This window comes from Labeo rohita, chromosome 15 (assembly GCF_022985175.1).
Source record: "Labeo rohita strain BAU-BD-2019 chromosome 15, IGBB_LRoh.1.0, whole genome shotgun sequence".
Taxonomy (NCBI): domain Eukaryota; kingdom Metazoa; phylum Chordata; class Actinopteri; order Cypriniformes; family Cyprinidae; genus Labeo; species Labeo rohita.
The window spans coordinates 21265089-21286224 of NC_066883.1; the positions used below are offsets into that span (position 1 = coordinate 21265089).

A 21136-nucleotide genomic window follows, 5' to 3' on the forward strand; every position below is an offset into this window, starting at 1 on the left:
CTAAGTGATGCTGACATAGTTACAGTCTGTGATTTTGGCACAGGTTCTTGTGACTATGCATAGTTCTCAATTTGGAAAAGACGTTTAGTTCCCTCTCTGAGTGAACCTTAGTTTCCAGGACATTTACAAGATGGATTAAAATGCTGATGCTGTAAAAGGAAGCATAAACACGCGACAGTATGATTGAAATGTTAAGTGATTTTTTTGTCTGGAGGCCTGCCTTCTGAATGTTTGTCTTCATGTATTTGCATTCGTTAATCTTCGATATATAAATATAAATCATATGAGTCATCATGATAGTTTTTTATCATTTTAAATGATTCATAAAAAGAGCCATCACAGACCACTTCAGATGAGCAAAATCGTACTTTTGAGTAGAACGAAAGCCAGTGGGATTAGTGGAACATGATTCACAATTTCTAAAATTAAACTTTTATGTTGTAATCCTTTTTGGTATGTTTAATACATAGAGACTTCATATTGTTTCCTCACTCTATGAATGTGAAAAGTCAATTATATAGAAATGCTTTCATTTATACATCAAACGGTTAATATGCAAATCTGCGTGAGTAATCAAACATATGGCAATTGTGACTTTTCTGTGGAGTTTTAGTGAATGTCATTTAAATTTCCTCAATTATCGAAGCAGCCACGCTTGGCAGCATTGTAGTAACTATACCAACCCTCGCCAGTGGAGCTATTTGGAAAGAGACCTAGAGTATGTGTGTGCATTTCTGAGCGGCACTTGTGAAAATGAGCTGTGGATGGAGTCCTCAGGAGTGCTGTGATGATAACCTCGCTCGGCTCTCCTCACGTTCCAAATGAGAGCCGTGGAGCCGATGCCACTGCTTGCTGATGAAGCATAAACCAGCTAAATTATGAGAGACTAAGACCGAATCTATTTACATGAAGACGTGCTTGATGTGGCGAGCAGAAACCGTGTCACAACATTGACAATCTGTTTAATTAACAAGGACTGACGTGTAACCATAATGGGATGTTTACTACAATCGTAAGGCTTCTAATCACCACATGTAATCCATCTGCTGGAGGTTGAAGATGTAAATGTCCACATTTCTGCACCGCCTACGCTAGTGCCCTTATGTTGCATTTGATAATGTTGTCGCATTTGTTACCGTTTCTGAATTACCCATCTGGCAAGCTTTGACTTTCTGGTGCATGTGTCAGAAGTTCCCCAGGCTGGAAGGTCAAAGTGTTATAGACTTTGGTTAAAGTTGTCAGGCCATCAAAAAGTATAAACACGGCACACACAGAAAATGTGGATAACTTGTGTCGTCGTTATCCTAATTGCTTTTTGATGACGTCTAACATCTGATTGGTGACGCCTATGACAGGAATTTCACATTGAACATAAATAGAGATATCTTTTTTTTTTTTTTTTTTTTAAAGTGAAATGGTTATCAGTTATTGAGTATCCAACACTGTTTTCATAAACTGTTTTTTAGAGCCATCCATTTTAAGTGGAGAAAAAAGTGTAGATTACAATAAGAAGTGATCATTTAGAGTGCAAAAAAAAAAAAAAAAAAAGGTTTGCATAAATGTAATGCCATTGATAGTAGTTTATAATGTATAGTACAATATTTGTTTAACTATTTGGGGTTGGCAATACTTTTAAATTACTTTTTCAAAAAGTCTCCTATACTCACCAAGGTTGCATTTATATGATCAAAAATAAAGCAAAAATTTAGAAATAGTATTATATTTTGAAAGAGTATTATAGTATTATATTGTATTTAAAATAACTGTTCTCTATTTTAATGTATTTTAACATTTTTTTATATTTAGTAAAAACAATAATATTGTTAAATAGTATGATAATATTTTTATATTTAAAATAACTGTGCTATTTTAAGATATTTTAAATTTTTTTTTAATTTAGTAGAAACGCTAATGCTGTGAAATAGTATTATAGTATGATTTATATTTTAGTAAAAAAAAAAGCTTTTCAATTTTAATTTATTTTAACAGTAATATTGTGAAATAGTATTATAGTATTTATATGTAAAATACCTGTTTTCTATTTTGATATTTTAACTTTTTTTTTTTTTACATTTAGTTAAAACAGTAATATTGTGAAGTAGTATTGTAGTATTATTTATATTATATGTAAAATAGCAGTTTACTATTTTAATATATTTGAACATTTTTTACATTTATTAAAAACGGTAATATTGTGAAATAGTATTATAGTATTATTTATATTATATTTAAAATAACTGTTTTCTATTTAAATATATTTTAACATTTTTAAATTTAGAGAAAATGGTAATATTGTGAAATAGTATTATTTATATTATATTTAAAATAGCTGTTTTCTATTTTTAATTTAGTAAAAACAGTAATATTGTGAAACAGTATTATAGTATTATTTACATTATATTTAAAATAACTTTTCTATTTTAACATATTTTAACTTTTTTTTTAATTTTTAAAATTGTTTTAAAAAATCTATTTTAAAATGTAATTTATTCTAAATTCAAAAATTCAATAAATATAGCATCATTCGCCAGTCTTCAGTGTCACATGATCTTTCAGAAATCATACTAATATTTTGATTTGCTGCTCAAGAAACATTTCTTATTATTATTAATGTTGAAATAATGTTGTTCTGGAAACCATGATACATTCTTTCAGGATACAGGATGAACAGAAAGTACAAAAGAACACCATTTATTTATCTTTTGTATAGTAGCTTTTGTAATATAAGTGTCTTTATTGTCACTTTTGTGAGAAAACAATGATTTAATAATTTTCTACACCTCAAGTGGTCACCTAATACAAGTACCAAAATTATGTGCAAATAAGTGCAAAAGCAAACAAAAATGTCCTAAACCAAACACTGAGTTGTCATATAAAGATGTAACACGACCTATCCATGTTGCTTTTGATGATTTGACAAATGTTCCGAAGATTAATTTGTATTTGTTTGATGTATGGCCTTTGACATCAACATTTCCTCTTCTCCTTGGTAGGCCTATTTTTTTTGCACTTTACTTTTTGTGTTTAGGGTAGTTTTGTTTCCCCTGCTGTCCTCGACCTGTCTACCCTGTTGAAATAGACTTACCAGTTGTGAAGCACTGATCTAGGGAGTGTTACTTTGGGTGCTCTGGCACTGCTGTTTTCCCATGTGGCCTTTCTCAGGGTTGTGCGCCTGTGGTTGGAGATGGCTGATGCTGATGGCCCAGCTGCTGCCTGTGTCTGCTTTAACGGCCCGGCTTCAGGAAGTGGCTGCTCATGAGTCCGGGCACGTCACAGTCTCCAGACCAGAGGAAGTTCACTGCTATTCACTACTGATGCCTAAATGAGACTCTTCTGTCCTGCGAGGGCTCTGGCACACACACCTCGCTCTCTCTCTTTCACAATGTCAGATAACAGCACTTCCTTTTCTGAGACACTTCATTCTTATCATTTCCTGCTCCAGCTCTGTGATGAATCACTGTTTTTTCTGGTAAGAGGCCCGGCAAGCTAATTCTTCTTCCCTGGCTCCAGACACTTCGGCCCTTCATTTTCTTGCGTTTTTGCCTCGTTTACAAGCAAATTTATTGTGCGGTTTAATGTAGATGTGCTCTCAGAGAGTGACACAATTAATGCAGGTTCAAGGTCTATTTAATCTATCATCAGATTTGATTAACCTGTTAGGACAGAGTTAGTGGAGAATGACTAATTCATCACCTAAACATCCATTTATCCATCTACCTGTGTGTCTGTCTGTTGTTACAGTATGTCTAGGTATTGTTCTATCTATCTATCACTTATGTCATTCATTCTATCATTTGTTGTTTCTATCTGTTTTTCTATCGGTCTATCTGTCATTCTATCATTCTATCTGTTGTTCCATCAGTCGTTATGTCATTATATCAATCTGTCATTCAGTTATTCAGTTTGTTTTATCATTTTATCATTCATTTTATCATTTTTTGTCCTTTTATCTAGCATTTTATTTATTTGCTCATTTATTTGTTTAATTGTTTGTTTGTCCTGTCATTCAATCTGTGGTTCATTCTATCATTTCATTTGTTCTACCATTCATTCTGTTATTCCGTCATTCTGTCTGTTGTTCTGTTGCTCTATCATTCTATCTGTTGTTTGTTCTGTTGTTCGTGCTGTCGCTTGTTGTCATTTATTCTATCATCCGTTCTGGCTGTGGTTCTATTTGTTCTGTCTGCTGTTCTATCTATCTATCGTTCTGTCATTTTATCTGTTGTTCTGTCATTCTGTCGTTCTGTTGCTTGTTTCTATCTATCATTCATTTGTTCATTCGTTCATTCTATCATTTGCCATTCATTCCATCATTCATTCTGTCATTCTTCTATCTATCTATCTATCTATCTATGTCTGTCTGTCTGTCTCTGTCGTTTATTTGTCTATCATTCTGTTGTTCGTTCTGTCGTTTGTTGTCATTTGTTTTATCATCCGTTCTGTCTGTCGTTTTATCTATTTGTTCTATCTACAGTTCTGTAATTTTATGTCGTTCTGTCATTCTATCTTTCATTCCATATATCGTCATATCATTCTATTGATAATTTCTGTCTATATATAGTTCATTTGTTTATTCTTTTTTTCTATTGTTTGTTCTATCGTTTATGTCATTTGTTCTATTGTTCAGTCTGTCATTCTGTCTGTTGTTCTATCATCATTCTATCTGTCATTCTATCGTTCTGTCTGTCATGCCATCTATCGTTATTATATCTATCCATCATTCTGTCATTTTATCTGTCATTTTGTCATTCTAGCTATCATTCTATCATTCTATTGATCGTTTTATCTATCTATTGCTCATTTGTTCATTTGTTCATTCTATCGTTTGTTCTGTCGTTCGTTCTATCATTTGTGTAATTTGCTCTATCGTTCTGTCTGTTGTTCATCTATCATTGTCATTATATCTATAACTATCTATCTGTTTATCTGTTTATCTATCTATCTATCTATCTATCTATCTGTCTGTCTGTCTCGTTCTCTGTCATTCTATCCACCGTTTTATCATCCTGTCCATTCTGACGTTTGTTCTGTTGTTCATTCTGTCATTCATATCTGTCTATCTATCTATCTATCTATCTATCTATCTATCTATCTATCTATCTATCTATCTATCTATCTATCTATCTATCTATCTATCTGTCGTTCATTCGTTCATTCGTTCCTTCTCTTGTATTGTTTCTATCGGTCTATCTGTCATTCTATCGTTCTATCTGTTGTTCCATCAATTATTATGTCATTATATCAATCTGTCATTCAGTTATTCTGTTTATTTTATTGTTAATTTTACCATTTTTACCCTTTTATCTAGCATTCTATCATTCTGTCTATCATTCTATCTGTTATTCTATTGTTGCTAGACCCACTTTTTTTGTACATTGTATTGAACAGGCTTTTTTTAGCATTAGGGTAATATACAGGTAAAATTACAAAATGATTTCAGCTACAATCAGTATTTCATGTCCACATATATTTTGGGGGGTAAGCGGCTGTGTAATAAGCAGGATAATGTACAATTATCTCATTATTATAGCAAATAAAACCCCAGAAAGGTTGATCCTGATCACCCAGTCTGAATTTATTTTACGATAATGACCGACTGACTGTACATTATCCCTTACATATATTAGAGATGTCAGCAGCACTTGAACCAACTGTTATTTTATCTAGAAACTTGGCAAAGGTCTATATACATAATGAAGGAGCACCAGCGAGAACAAGAAATTCAGCTTTAGCTGTGGTTGACAAAGGTCAAAATAAATGAGAAACATTGTGAAAATATAATATATCGCAATCACAGACCGGATCAGATTTCCTGAGTTAACAGAATTTTTCCCATAATTTTCTAGATACATTTTTGTGAATTCACTGTAATTTTACCTATAGGGCAGAGGTAGTTCCATCCAAATGGGCCTATAGACAGAATAGGAATATAATTCTGTTGTTTTTCACTGACTGAGACATTTTACTTCACAATTCAATATGTCATGACAAGTTGCAGATGTCAGGTGAAGTGCTGTTCCAAATACTCCCAGCACGCAGCAAAATTAGGTGTGTACGCCCAGAAGTGCTGAGCTATTGCTTTTCGAAATTGATCTGCGCTAACTGGCCGGCCTCTCCATCTCTGCCTGTCTCTCTTTCTCTCCCTTCTCTGTTCCAATCAAACCAGTAGTTCATCAGACGGTCCCGGTCCGCGCCTTGCCGCCGTGACATCACCGTTTCCGATTCTCCTGGCATGTTTGAGTTGATGACTGTGTTTGTGCATTGTAGCGTTGGCTTCTTTTTGTGTCAGGTAACACATTCAGTCACATCCACCTGGGGAGTACGACAGGCTTTAAGACGGCCCGTGAATTCTAATGGCTTTATCGGTCCCCTGCAGCTGGCTTTGGCTTTTTCCACCGTATGGTCTCCTCCCACAGCACATTGCATATGCCTCTTCAATTGGGGTCATGGCTCAGGCTGATAGTGAACTGTATTCCTTCCTAACTGGAGGGCTCCCTGCGCCGGCCGTCAATCTGGCAACGCGCAGCAGATTGGCTGGTGGTCTCGCTGCGGCTCAGGATTCATTCCACTGGCTTATATTGTGTGATTCTATGAATTAACAATGAAGATTGATGACACCGCCACACAACAGTGACAATCAGTCCAGGCTTTGAATGTGACTCGGATTTTATATATTGTGCATATGCGGAGCGTGTGAGGTAATCGTGTGTGTAGGATATTTACGGTGGAATTGAAGATGGAAGCAAAATGCTTTTACCAAGTCATAGTTTTATCTTATGTAAGTGTGACTAATTCAGTATATATATATTTTTAATTAATATTTTGTATGTCTCATTTTGGATTTGGAGAGGAGACAGGATATACAGCTGAGGTCAAAAAAGACCTACACCAAACTCACCGCATGCTTTAGGGGGTCTGTTAAAACTCAGTGGGCTCATCAAGTTTGAAAACCGCTCATGTAGACTGCTAGGCCACAGCTTCAACACTATTTAATCGATTTTACACGCAGCAAATTTATGCTATTTTGTTACTTTTTTTTTTCCCATATCGCTGGAAGTGTGTACATGTGTTGGAGAGAAAAACCTTAATTGCCTGGGTGAAGTGAGATGTCAGTACTGTTTTTGACAACTGTGAATGAGGCAAAATCAAAACATGCCAGCCGTGAGGCAAAAACCTAAATGTTGAGACTCAGCGGATGTGTCTCCATGTTAAGCCCTGCTATAACTGTGTGAATGAACACCTGTGTCTGCTGGGATACTCATTAGAAGGTGGAGCATCTCTGGGATTACAGATGTAGCAATTATTTTTGACTGTGCATTCATTAGTATTACTGCTGGGCATTAAACATGCAAAGACATCATTATAATGTATTTGCATTTTTATGTTATGACTGTGTCTGCAAAGACTTGTTTTTTCTTTCTTTGCTTATTGTGATATTCACCAGTAACTTTTGAAAGGTTTCCTGGTAGTTTTCAAAAGACAAAAAGTAGTAAAATCTAGAAACTGGGTTTTCATTCATATTCCTACACAACCAAAACAAAAATGGCATGCATTAAATATATATGCAAAATGTGTTTGTACAATAATATTGCTACAGTAAGAAATAACTGTTTTCTATTTTTTAATATATATATATATATATATATATATATATATTACAATGTTCAGTGCTATTCAAAAGTTCAAAAGAAATTGCAATAATATTTCACAATATTACTGTTTTTTTCTGTATTTTTGATCAGTCAAATAAATATAGCTTTGATTAGCATAAGAGACTCCATTAAAAAACAGTAAATGATCCCAAACATTTGAACGACACTGTAATTTATTTCTGTGATGACAAAGCTGAATTTTCAGCATCATTACTCCAGTCTTCAGTGTTACATGATCATTCTAATCTATTATTATCAATGTTGGATAAAAGTTCAAAAGAACAATATTTTTTTAAAAATATATACAGTATTCTTCTTTACAGCCACTTTTGATCAATTTTGTATTTTTGTGTATTGGTCCTGTGCAGCTGATATTAATGTTAAAGGAGAAGTCCACTTCCAGAACAACAACTTACAAATAATTTACTCACCCCCTTGTCATCCAAGATGTTCATGTCTTTCTGTCTTCAGTCGTAAAATTATTGTTAAATTATGTTTTTTGAGGAAAGCATTTCAGGATTTTTCTCCATATAATGCACTTCATTGGTGCCCCGAATGTGAACTTCCAAAATGCAGTTTAAATGCAGCTTCAAAGGGCTCTAAACCCAGCCAAGAAAGAAGGGTCTTATCTAGCGAAACAATCTGTCATTTTTTTTCTGAAAAATAAACATTTGTAAACTTTTTAAGCACAAAACTCGTGTAGCACTATCTCTGGGATGCGCATTCATGATGCTACGAATCATGTCTAAGTTTATTGTCTGTGTACTCTGGCTCAAAAAGGTAGAGTATGGCGAAAAACTCCATCTTATTTTCTCCTACAACTTCAGAATCGTCCGACATTGTTGTACCTTTTTGTTTGTAAACAGCGTTTGACTTAATCGCACTTCCTTAGTCTTTGCGCGTCAGCTTTGTAAACACTGGCTCTGTAGTTCCATGTGACCTTTCCACGTGATTCAATAGTACGTAGCGTCGTGGACGCGCATCGCAGAGCTAGTGCTACACGAGCTTTTGTGTTTAAAAAGTATACACATTTTTATTTTCTGAAAAAAATGACATTGTTTCGCTAGATAAGACACTTCTTCCTCGGCTGGGATTGTTTAGAGCCCTTTGAAGCTGCATTTAAACTACATTTTGGAAGTTCAAAATCGGGGCAGCAATGAAGTCCATTATATGCAGAAAAATCCTGAAATTCTTTCCTCAAAAACCATAATTTCTTTACGACTGAAGACAGAAAGACATGAACATCTTAGATGACTAGGGGGTCAGTACATTATTTGTAAATTGTTGTTCTGGAAATGGACTTCTCCTTTAATGCTATAATGACTATATGACTATAACCAATGACTATAACCAATCGAGAACCAGTTTAAACATGTTTTACAGTCATGTAAGTAGTGGTACATTCACCAAATCGCATCATCACAAAGTATGTCAAATATAGCTGCGTCTAATTTTGTCTAATCAGAAATAGCTGATTTCACTGAGACAATGCTAATGCGTTCTGCATGTTTGATAAGGAACAGGCAAATGTGATCTGTTAGATTAACTTTAATCTGCTCTAAATCCTCTTCAAGTGGAACAACAGCATGAATACCAATGTATTATTCATCACGACAACAATCCAGGATTTCCCCCCCATTACATCTATTACCTTAATTGCCTTCATACGAGTTTGCTTCAGGAGCCTAATGAACATATCTGTAAATTGAAAATGCTTGATTGGGGAAACAAAATGTTTACCCGTCAGACAGCCAGTGAATGACATGTTCTTCAGTAGATAATACAGCTCCCCCGTCCCGCCCCCAAGATATCTCATGAGCGCTTCTGAAGCCCTTCAATCAGACCTCACATCTCCAAAACCTGCCAAGAAGAATGAGAGCTGATTTCATCTGCAAACCTCAAAGACACTTTCCTTTCAAAGCAGCATTTATGCCTGTCAAAGTATATTCATAAGGCTTTCCTTCATTTAACAAGATCACTTGGCATCAAAACAGCCAATTGAATGGAAGCCATTTGATTTATGAAATGAAGTCTCTTCATTTACTAATCTGACTAAATGGACTAGCAAAGTAAACATCCCAACTTATTCACTCTGGAGCCACTGAATAAATTCTGGATGGTCCAACGCAGCCAGGAGATTCTCCCCCAAGGTGGCGTGGACATGAATTTTCCTCCTTCTTGAATATATCACAGCTTCATTACTTCTATAGTGTTGTGTTATATGGTCTGTTTTCCCATCTTCCCACATTGCTGTCTCCTCCTCAGCCCCTCAGCCATTGGCATAACTTTTTATCTTATGTGAGTGCAGGGAGAGTCGGGATGCTTCATTTACTCTGATGTGTTTCCGCTGGTGGTTCGAGGTATAGAGGACAGTGAGATGAAGAGAGGGAGAGAGAGAGAGTCAGTCCCTGATGCAACTGTCTACATTGCTGAGTGGGAAGGTGGCACTGCGGGAGTACTGAGCACACAGTCAAACTGTGTCACTGTCTCACTTTTGCCTGGGGAAAAGGGACATGCTTTATGCCTTCAATCTCTTTAAACTGTTTTCATGTGTGAGAATTATCATTTGATGTATCAGATTGTGTGCGTGGTCTAAGAAACTTCTGCACCTCTGATCTTTTCGCAGTTACGTAAAGACATATTAGAACTTTTTTTGCCAGGAACAGGACTTTGAAAATACCGTTTTTTTGGAGGACAATTAAGATTGTCCTTTGAGATCTGACAAAATGTGAAAGATTAAAGATAGTACCTCAGGATGTATCGTGGTTTTCTAAATGAAATGATCAGATGGAAGGGTTTCTTATTTTTGTTTTAATCTTAGTTTGTGGTTCAGTGTAGAGTAATGCTAACAAAAAAGTTCCCCAGTATTATTTGAAGTATCTTGACGTGCTGTCTAATTACCATAGTGCATGGAAACATGTAGCATGGTAAATATCTATAGTTAGTATAGATAAAGAGTCTCATAAGTAGTGTTAATTTTGTTAGCCATTTTTAATTTCATCTTAGTCTTAGTCCTTTGTCAAATGTACTAGTTTAGTTATCATATTTAGTCAGCCTTGTCTTGTTTTAGTCGACAGCCCCCAGTTTCACAAACAAGGCTTAAGCCTAGTCCCAGACTAAAATGTAAATCTGAACTGTTTCCACTGATAGAAACTGATTGAACTTAATACATGTCAGTACTCTTGTTTTGTCTCAAGATGCAGACCAGTGAAGTTTTTTTTCCTAAGGTATTATAAAAATGTTATAAAAATTACTCAATGTCCTAAGTGAAATATGGCCTAATCCTGGCTTAGTCCTATGGTTAAACTGATTAAAAAATATGTATTAGGGGTGTAACTATATATATGTTTTTGTACCGAACCACCACGGTATGGGCATCTCTGTTTGGTGCATGAGGCCTTACAACGAATACAGGCAATTCACCCTCAATTGAGAAGGGGCGCCCGCAGCAATGCAACTCTGTTTGATAACCGGCAGCAGATGAACAGCGAATGCCAGGAGTTTCGTACTTGAAAACAAAGCCCACTAGACAGTGCCCATGTGCTGATTCTGAGCGTGTCTCTCACTGAAAAAAAGAGTATAATGTTACTTTAAAGGCTTGCGCACTCAACTGCCTGCGAAATGGAGCTTTGTGCTCTTGTATCCTAACTCTCTCATTTAGCAAAAATCCAAATATTCCATAATATTTCCAAAACTTAGATATTTGAGTTGACTAAACCAAATTTTTTTTTTTTTTTTTTTTTTTTTAACTTAAAAGCTGGGCTTGTTACCCAGCTGCCTTAAAATTTTAAGTTCAATGAACTCAAATATCTAAGTTGTCACTAAGTACAACTTAACATTTCAAGTTGACTAAACATTTTTGAGTTGACTGAACTTAAAATTTTAAGGCAGCCGGGTAACAAATTATTTTAAGTTGACTCAACAAATTATTTTTTAAGGTGTAGTAGAGGCATGTACAGCTGTCCGCAATTTTATATATAAATATATCATTTTATATATATATATATATATATATATATATATATATTGGCGTTATTGTCATCTCATCATCATCTCGTTTTAGTCATAGAAAAAAGTTAGTTTTAGTCAAAGTTTTCGTTAACGAAATTAACACTATTCATAAAAACAGCTAGTTTTTGGTGAATTGTCTAAAATTAAAATTAAGTAATTCTTACTTAGTCTGTGCATCATTTTTGAAAATGATCTCCAGATGTAACAAAATCGCAAGTTACCAAACCTAACAATAAAAGCAATGACAAAACAGTGTAAATACATCTGGAAAACCACTAAAAATCACCCTTATTAATTATTCACGCCTTAGTGCATGATGAAAACACAAGTATAAGAAAAGTTGAGTAGGTTGTATTTAATTTATAATATTGATATTTACACTTTAATTTCGACAAGCTTGAATTGTGTACTAATATAGAATTTACTTCTTTTTTTTTTTAAATCATTGCTTGAACTAACATTGTCATGTAGAAATTACATTTGTTTTTCCATAGTATTTACTTCACCGCAGAATCTTTTTTATCAGTGTAGAATATTATAACACAATAAATGCTAATTTGACAAATTGGCTGGACAGATTCTGTATTTTTAGAGCAGTGAGTTGGATTGGATCAAAATGTTCCATGACTGTTTAGTTACTATGTGGGTTTCAAGAGCTGTTATACTGTATAAACTGAGATGTTTTGATTAATCGGGTATGTTAAATGTAAGGCTGCACTTACATAAGCCTGGCTCTCCAGTTAGTCTAGTTGTTTATTATAACAGCAAACAGGAATCCTCAGGTGGCTGTGATGTGAGCGTTAAAAGACTGGGTCATCATAAGGAACGGTTTTAATCCTCATCTGAGAAAGGGCAACATTTACATGCAGTGAGGTTACATTAATGTTCATCTTGTAAATGACATTTACTTTCTCATTTAGTGTAAAATTATGTGGCAATATTGCGCAGAGGCATGTTTAGAATGCTAATGTGTGTTGAGGACAAGTAACAAGTTTATTTAGATCCGCTCGTGATTCACAAAACATCATCTTTGAAAGCAGTGAGATTTGAGGTCGCATGTTGCCCCTCACAACATAAAGTTGAATGGCAGACAGATAAAATATGCACAGAGCTAGAAAATGTCATGCTGATGCAGTGGAGAGGCAAAAAGATTAAGCAAGGACAATCTGAAAGCAAAACCTACATATAAATAGTAAGGAAATGAAATGAAATATTAAATTGTGCTACTCAGCCTTGCTTATATGCCAGACTCTTTCTGGATGCTAAATTTAAAGTGCTTTTTCTTCAGCATTGATTGTAGAAGGTCATTTTGAGTTACAGAATACATATATTTGTGCTTATGTAACAGCTCCATGTAAGTGAAAGTTTTAACAGATTTATGAAGTATTTGTCTTCTTTGATTGCAATACATGCCAGATCCTTTTCAGGGCGGTAATCCAGTTTGCTTGTGCCAAGTATTTCAAAGGATAGTTTACCCACAAATAAAAATCAAGTCTGCATTTACTCAGCAGCATGTTGTTCCAAACTCGTATGCTGTAATTTTTTTCCTGTGGAGCACAAAAGAGGAAACTGAGGAATCTTTCCTTTCAAGCTTGGAAAATAGCACTATTTTATGATACTTTTCAGGTATTTATGTGAAAAATAGACTGAAATAAATCACATTTTTGCTGTATTTATTTATTTATTTTTCTATATACAGTAGGGCTGTGTATCGCCAAGAATCTGGCAATACGATAAGTATCACGATACAGGGGTTGCGATACGATATGTTGCGGTACACTGCGATACTGTAAGCAAGGCATTACATTAGGATATTTCTTATTTTAAGAATAGGATATACTTTAAGAAAAGCTGTAATTAAGAACACACCACCATATGCAAACCTTAGCAAAAAAAAAAGTACCATTCAATGTTATTGAACCATTTTTTGTGCAGTACGAGTAAAGGGGGGGAAATAAAATGCCTGCAGGATTCTTTAGTCATTAAATATATAAAATGTAAGCTTTTATAAACAGATCATAAATATTTTTAGACCCTGCTTTAAGGCTCACAGTTTAAGTTTACAATTGCAGCAAAGGCACTGGCATGTTTTAAGATCAATCAGTGCAAGTTTCTTTCAGGTAAAACTGCTCAGATTTATATTTTAGTCTGGGACTAGGCTTAAGCCTGGTCTGTGAAACCGGAGGACAATGCCATAACATTTTGATCTGAACTTAGAAATTACATCTTGCAGGAATCTTAAAGAAAACAAAATAATTGTAAAACAATAAAATAAATACATGTAGTGAACATTCTCAGAACCTTTTAGTTCTGAGCCTACAAGTTTTGGATTTCACTAGTTTTCAGTTTGTATGTTCCGCGTGGAATCGGCAAGACCACAACGCGAGCACCGCTCGAACTGCACAAAACGCCCCCCAAAACGAGTGAAAGCGGCGAAGTTCATTGAGAGCGACCCCTCCGCTAGGTAGAAGCACCCCGTGGCCTGTGAAGTGGTCACGGAGCGGACGTTACCACAAAAGCCGAAATGACGTCACGCTTCAACTTTGTACACCGGACGGGAGCAGGAACTATTCTTTCATCCACCATTACTAGCAGCGAACTATATTAATGATAACATTAGTGCCAGTACCTTTATGCTAATATTTCCTGTCACTTTAAGTTCAGAGATAAGAATACTGCCATCTAGCAGTCGGGTATAAACTCAAAACGAAGCATCTGCCATGAATCTTGTGTGTGTGTATGTGTGTGTGTGTGTATATATATATCTGCAGGAACGTTACCACATATATTTATATATATATCACTCACACTCACGTGTATCGATATTTTCTTACACCCCTAATATACAGTGCCCTCCACTACTATTGGCACCTTTGGTAAATATGAACAAAGGTGGCTGTGAAAACAAATGTGCATTGTTTATCCATTTGATCTTTCATTCAAAAAATTCACAAAATTCTAACCTATCTAAATGAGAGGAGAATCTCATTATGAAATAGAATGTTTTTCTCCAGTTCATGTTGGCCGCAATTATTGGCACCCAATTATTGCAATGTCTTTTTTCCAAGATAACAGCTTTGAGTTTTCTCCTATAATTCCTGATGAGTTAGGAGATTACCTGACAAGAGATCAGAGACCATTACTTCATACAGAATCTTATGGTGCTTCTTCTTTTCAGTTCACCCTACTCATTTTTTTCTATAGTTTTAGCTCAGGGAATTGGGATGGCAATGGCAGAAGCTTCATTTTGTGCTCATTGACACATTTTTTGTGTTGATTTTGGATGATTGTCCCGATGGGAGATCCAACCACGGCCCATTATAAGATTTCTAACTGAGGCAGTCAAGGTTTTGATTTTTCATCTGTTGGTATTTGATAGAATCTATGTTGCAATGTGTCTGAACAAGATATCCAGGACCTAAAAAAAAATAGGCTCATAACATTAAAGACCCGGAGGTATTTACCAGGGGCTGTTTGGTATTTTATTTTAGGCTTTCTCACCCCAAGACTTAACTAATCTCTGCAATTCTCCACCTGTGATCCTTGGAGAGACTTTGGCCACACAAACTCTACTTTTCACTGTGCATTAGGACCATATATAGACGCACTTCCTCTTCCAAGCAGATTTGTAACATCTTTAGTTGATTGGAACTTCTTAATTATTGCCCTGATGGTGGAAATGGGGATTTTCAATGCTTTAGCTCTTTTCCTACAGCCACTTTCTATTTTGTAAAGCTCAACGATCTTGTTCTGCACATCAGAACGAGGCCTATATTCTTTGGTTTTACTCCTTATGATGGATGATTAAAGGAATTTGGCCTTTGCGTTCTTTATATTTATAATTCTGTGGAACATGAAGCCAAAGCTGGATAATTTCATATTCCTAGTCACCCTGGTGTGATAAAAAATGTAAATGGAATGGGAATATGCTTCAGATATTTTACTCATAAGAATTTCTAGGGGTGCCAATAATTGTGGCCAACATGTTTTGGAGAAAAGCATTTATTTCGTAAGGAAATTCTCTCCTCCACGTTTTTCTTCAATGATAGGTTAGAATTTTAATTTTTTAAATAAACGATCAAAAAGATAAATTATGCAGATTTATTTTCACAGCCGCCTTAGCACATATTTACTGCACCAAGGGCTAATTTTAGTTGAGGGCACTGTGTCTGCATTTTTATGACCTTTTTATTAACCTAGATTCATATGTGACCCTGGACCACAAAACCAGTCATAAGTAGCACGGGTATATTTGTAGCAGTAGCCAAAAATACATTGTATGGGTCAAAATGATAGATTTTTCTTTTAATTTTTGATTAGCAATATGCATTGCTAAGAACTTAATTTGGACAACTTTAAAGGCGATTTTCTCAATATTTTGATTTTTTTTTGTGCCCTTAGATTCCAGATTTTCAAATAGTTGTATCTCAGCCAAATATTGCCCTATCCTAACAAACCATACGCCAATGAAAAGCTTGTTTATTCAGCTATAAAACAAAATTTTATGACTGGTTTTGTGGTCCAAGGTCACATATAACTTATGTATCATTTTTTTATTTCTTCGTATCAGTTGGATGGTATTTTTATGGTGCTTTTTTGTCTAAGAGCTCAGTAAAATAAAACAAATAATAAAAAAACACACACACACACACACCTGAAAAAAAGGGTGGAATATTGAATATTTGGAATTAAGTTTTTTTTAATGCTTTTGAAATGTCTTTTATGCTCACCAATGCTGCTTTTATTGGATTAAAAAATACAGTAGCACATTAATATTGTGAAATATTATTGCAATTTAAAATAACTGTGAAAGAAAACGATTTTTTGTGGAAACTGTGACACATCTTTGATGAATAGAAAGTTCAATGACCAGCAATTTTTAAAAAAAATGCCGGGGAACAGTTGGGGGATCGGTGCCTTGCTCAAGCGACTCACCTCAGTCGTGGTATTAAGGGTGGAGAGAGTGCTGGTTATTCACTCACCCAACCTTCAATCCCTGCAGGACCTGGGACTCGAACCCACAACCTTTCGGTTACAAGCCAGACTCCCTAAAGCTAGCTAAATAGGCTGTTTAACACGTGAATTCTTGCTAAATATGCAATTATATTATGGGTCATTGTCATGAATTGTACTTGTGATGGAGCGATGCTGGAGCGCTCTTGGAGTGAGTTAAAACCACGACGCTCTGACTTTTAAAATTTCCGCTCCTCACTCCATTAAAAATCACACCACTCCACTCACATACTCTGGCTGTCATGCAGCATGAGAGTACTAAACGAATGGTCTCTTTCATGTCTTATTGCGCCTAAACTGTCAAATACACACAAGTTTATGTTTAAAACACAAGAGTAACAAAAACAGTCAGTTACGTCTGTGAAGGTAAACATCTGGGGAAAAAATTGCATGTTTATATTAGATCTGTGTGGCAGCAGCGTAATATACAGTAAATAAATCAATAAATCCACTACTCTCTTGTCTCCTCTGAGGCTGGGACTCTAGTGTTCTGTGCTCATCAGATTTTCATGATGTCGCCTTTAATTTTTTGTTAGTAGATACTTCAGATGCACTGGTATATACACCTGACTTCCTGTCTCTTTCAACAGGTCAGTCCCCCAGCGTTTCATACGGTGGGTTTAGCAGGCAAGTGGACGGGACTCTGATGTGGAGTGCTGCTCCGGCGCTGAGTGCCCACTACTAGACCAGCAACTTCCTGCGCCTCAAGATGGATTAGAGCTTCACGCCTCCGGAGATCAAAGGTATGAGATGTATAGTAATGAGCTTCCACTCCGCTCTCTCCAATCAGAGCGCCACAAGCCCGCCGTAGCACGTAGTGTTTTTCTTGAACGCACTGTGGATGGCTATTACTGTCCGTTAAATATTTATGAATGCGCCGGAGAGGTGAAGGAGTGTTTGATGTGCTTAATTGTACTGCAGACATTACATTTTTCAAGCCTAGGAAACAATGATGGACTGCAAACAACGCTTGTCCGCTTCAGCACTTTGCTTTTTGTTTGGAAACCTGCCATGTTGTGCACACAGAGCCATATGAGCAGGCCAGAATTATTGTGATTATAAATGTAGCACAGATTTATTGCTGGAGGTGAAAGAGCGAATGAAGAAGAGAGAGGAGAACAATGCCGCCTTGAGTCACAGAGTTCTCTAGTAACCATGGCAGCCGGTTTTTGACATGCATATAGCTGTCAGCCACTTGATTTGTGTTATTTGATGTGTACCTAATTCACACTTAATTCCCCATTAAAATGCAGAACCCTGATGAGATGAGTCAATGTTCTCTTTACAGATTTTTTTATTTGTTTCAGTGGCTTGAAAATGAGATGAGGAGATTGTTGGTGTAATACACGGGGTGTTATAGGACTAGTCAGTGATTTATTGGAAAATGGAAGCTCATAGAGAGAATATGAGAGAAGGGCCGGGATCATTCCGCGGCCTCACAAACGTCCTGCTGCGCTCAGTAAAGAGAGAGAACTTCAAAAAGCTGGTATGTGGCATGTTATGTATCAATGGAGGACACTGAGTGGCCATGTTCATGGTTGCTAGAAGCTGATCCTACAGCTTTATTGTCGATTGTTTTTATTCGGCTGCATGACAGATCTTTCTCATTGGTAAAAAGTGTTTGTTCTGTGTGCAATACACTTATTGTTTTGATACTGATAATTTTGTCTTTTAAAGGGATAGTTTACTCATTAAAAATAAAAATTAGGTCATCATGTTGTTCCAAACATGTTTGCATTGTTAGGAAGGTTACTTTGGAAATGTAATGGGTTACAGATTACAAGTTACCCTATTTAAAATGTATTTAAGTAGTGTAACTATTTCAATTACTTTATTGAAGTAATGTAACTGATTACATTTGATTACTTTTTTAATGAATGTTTTCAACTGTTATTCACTCTTATAGACTTTCAAAATCCATCTTCACTTGAATTAAGATAAAAATGTAAAATAAAAAAAATATTTGAAAGCACAACAACTACAAAATCAGACTTTAACATTTAACATTTCTTTTGTAAATAAATTACATAATTAAATTACGTCTGACTTTGTCTTCTGTGGAACATTGAAAGAAAAGGTATTTGGAAGAATGCTGGAAACTGAACAGTTTTGGAAACCTTTGACTTTCATTGAATGGAGGAAAGCAAACAAAAAAAAAACCTGAAACATTTCTCAAAATATTTTCTTTTATGTTCCGCAGAAGAAAGTCATATGGGTTTGAAATGACATAAGGATGATTAAATGATGATAGAACTTTCCTTTAAAAATACAATAAGACAAAATCTTCATCTTCAAGTTTATTTATATCAAGTTTAATTTTCAGCTTTACAGAAAATTAAAGTTTCTATGATATATTTAGTAGTAGCTTACTAATGGTGACTGTTAAGTTGACGTACATATGGCAGAGATGCATGGTAGAAATCAGGTAATAACCTAATGAAGCAGACAATGAACACTATTAACAGTAATGAATTATATGTTGCAATCAAAAGCAAAATTTGGTAGTGCTGTATATTGTTTCTGGCTTGGCATCATCTGAGGTCCTCAAATCCTATTGTATTATATTATTTTATATATCTATATTACTAATTTTATGTATCTATTATACAATTTTTTTGGTTGAGCTATTCCTTTAAGCATCTTACAGAAAATTGGATTACTGCTGTTCAGAAGTTTGGGATCAGTAAGATTTTTTTTTAATATTTTTAAAAGAATTCTCTTATGTTCATCAAGGCTGCATTTACTGCATTTACTTACAAAAATACAGAAAAAGCAGTAATACTGTGAAATATTATTACAGTTTAAAATAATGGTTTTCTAATTAATAAAAAGTGAATAAAAATCTAATCTAAAATCTAAAAATCTAATCTAATTAATAAAAAGTTTTGAATTAATAAAAAACTAAGCATAAATAAAAAAAAAAAACAGCATTTATACAAAATAGAAGTCTTTTAAATCAGTTTCTTTCACAAAAGAAAGAATAAAAATGTACTGACCAAAAACTTTTAAATATTGTTACAAAAAATTCTCAGCACTGATAATAAATCAGCATATTAGAATGATTTCTGAAGGATCATGTGACACTGAATACTGGAGTAATGATGCTGACAATTCAGCTTTGATCACAGGAATAAATAAAATTCTAAAATACATAGAAAGCCATTATTTTACATTAAAATAATATTTCACAATATTACTGTTTTTTCAGGATTTTTTGAGCATAAGAAACTTCTTAAAAACATTAAAAATCTCACTGATCCCAAACTTTTAGTGTAGTAGGTAGTGTATTTTAAAGGAGACATCAGATGCAAAATTCACTTTTACAGAGTGTTTGCATATAAATATCATAGCAGTATGTGTACACAATCACCATAAAATGATAAAAATCCATTCATTCCTTTTTTAATCACCAAAAAACCTAAACAGCCTCAGTTATCAAGCTGTTTTGATTTTATGAGCAGTATGATGTCATAATGTTCAGGCCCCGCCCACGACCGCTGACATCAGCGTCACTGAGGACACAGTGGATTAGTTTGGTTTTTGATGGTAACAGACCACCAAATACACAATAAAAAGGAAGAGAGGGGCAGATTGAGCAGTAGCTCATTATCATTTAAAGAGACATGCACCGAAACGGGTTGTTTTACACAACCATTGAGGAATTTAAACCAAAGTATGTTGCAGACATTTCATGAAGACCCTAAAGAATCATACCAACTTGTGGAAAATGGGCTGTTTTTACTCCAGTCAGTAATCATCACATTCCAGCTCATTTAAAAATTATCTTTGTATCACTGGTCAAGCCCACATCACATCACTAGCATTTGCCATCACTCATGTTACCAAGAGCCACCAAGAGAATTAATGATATGTAAATCTCCATATGTGTGAATGGCCCTTTACGATAACATACTATACTGAGCACTCCAGTCGAGATGTGATGCATCGTTTCACTGCTGCCTGGAATGGACTGCTATATCTACTGCGGCCAGCTCTTTGTGTAAATGTCATTATTGAATATAACTTTTGAAAATGCATCGTTAGCTAGTAATGGCAACAGCTCATAAAGCAGTGCCAAGGCAAAACATAATTGGCTTCTCACTTGAGAAAGCTGGTCAGCCCTCGCAAGACTGGAAAATAATTGCAGCCTTGCGGCTTCCAATGCAACTGTTTCTTTGTCTGGTTAAATGGTTTCTTCAATTTGTTAATTTTTTGATCTGACACATAAGTCACAAAATAAACTATATATATTATATTAATAGTTACAACTACTAAACAAATGGCCTCAGCTGTTGAAGCATATGGGCTTTGTGGGCCTGTTTACACCCGGTAATTATATGCGTCTCAGATGTGTGTCCTGTGTTGGGTTGTGAAGGGATTCTTAGGGGAAGGTTTCTAATGGCATGTTTTAAAGCTGTATATATCTGGGAAAATTTAATTCAATATTTTAGAGCAATTAA

General features: G+C 35.1%; 1 protein-coding gene across 1 annotated transcript in view; it reads left to right on the plus strand.

Annotated features, from left to right (window-relative positions):
* grik4 (glutamate receptor, ionotropic, kainate 4) overlaps positions 1-21136 on the plus strand; it is a 455824-nt gene that overhangs the window by 96677 nt on the left and 338011 nt on the right. The window contains exon 2 of the mRNA XM_051129192.1: positions 17267-17419. The gene's annotated coding sequence lies outside the window, so the exon portion shown is untranslated. The remainder of the gene's footprint in view (positions 1-17266; positions 17420-21136) is intronic.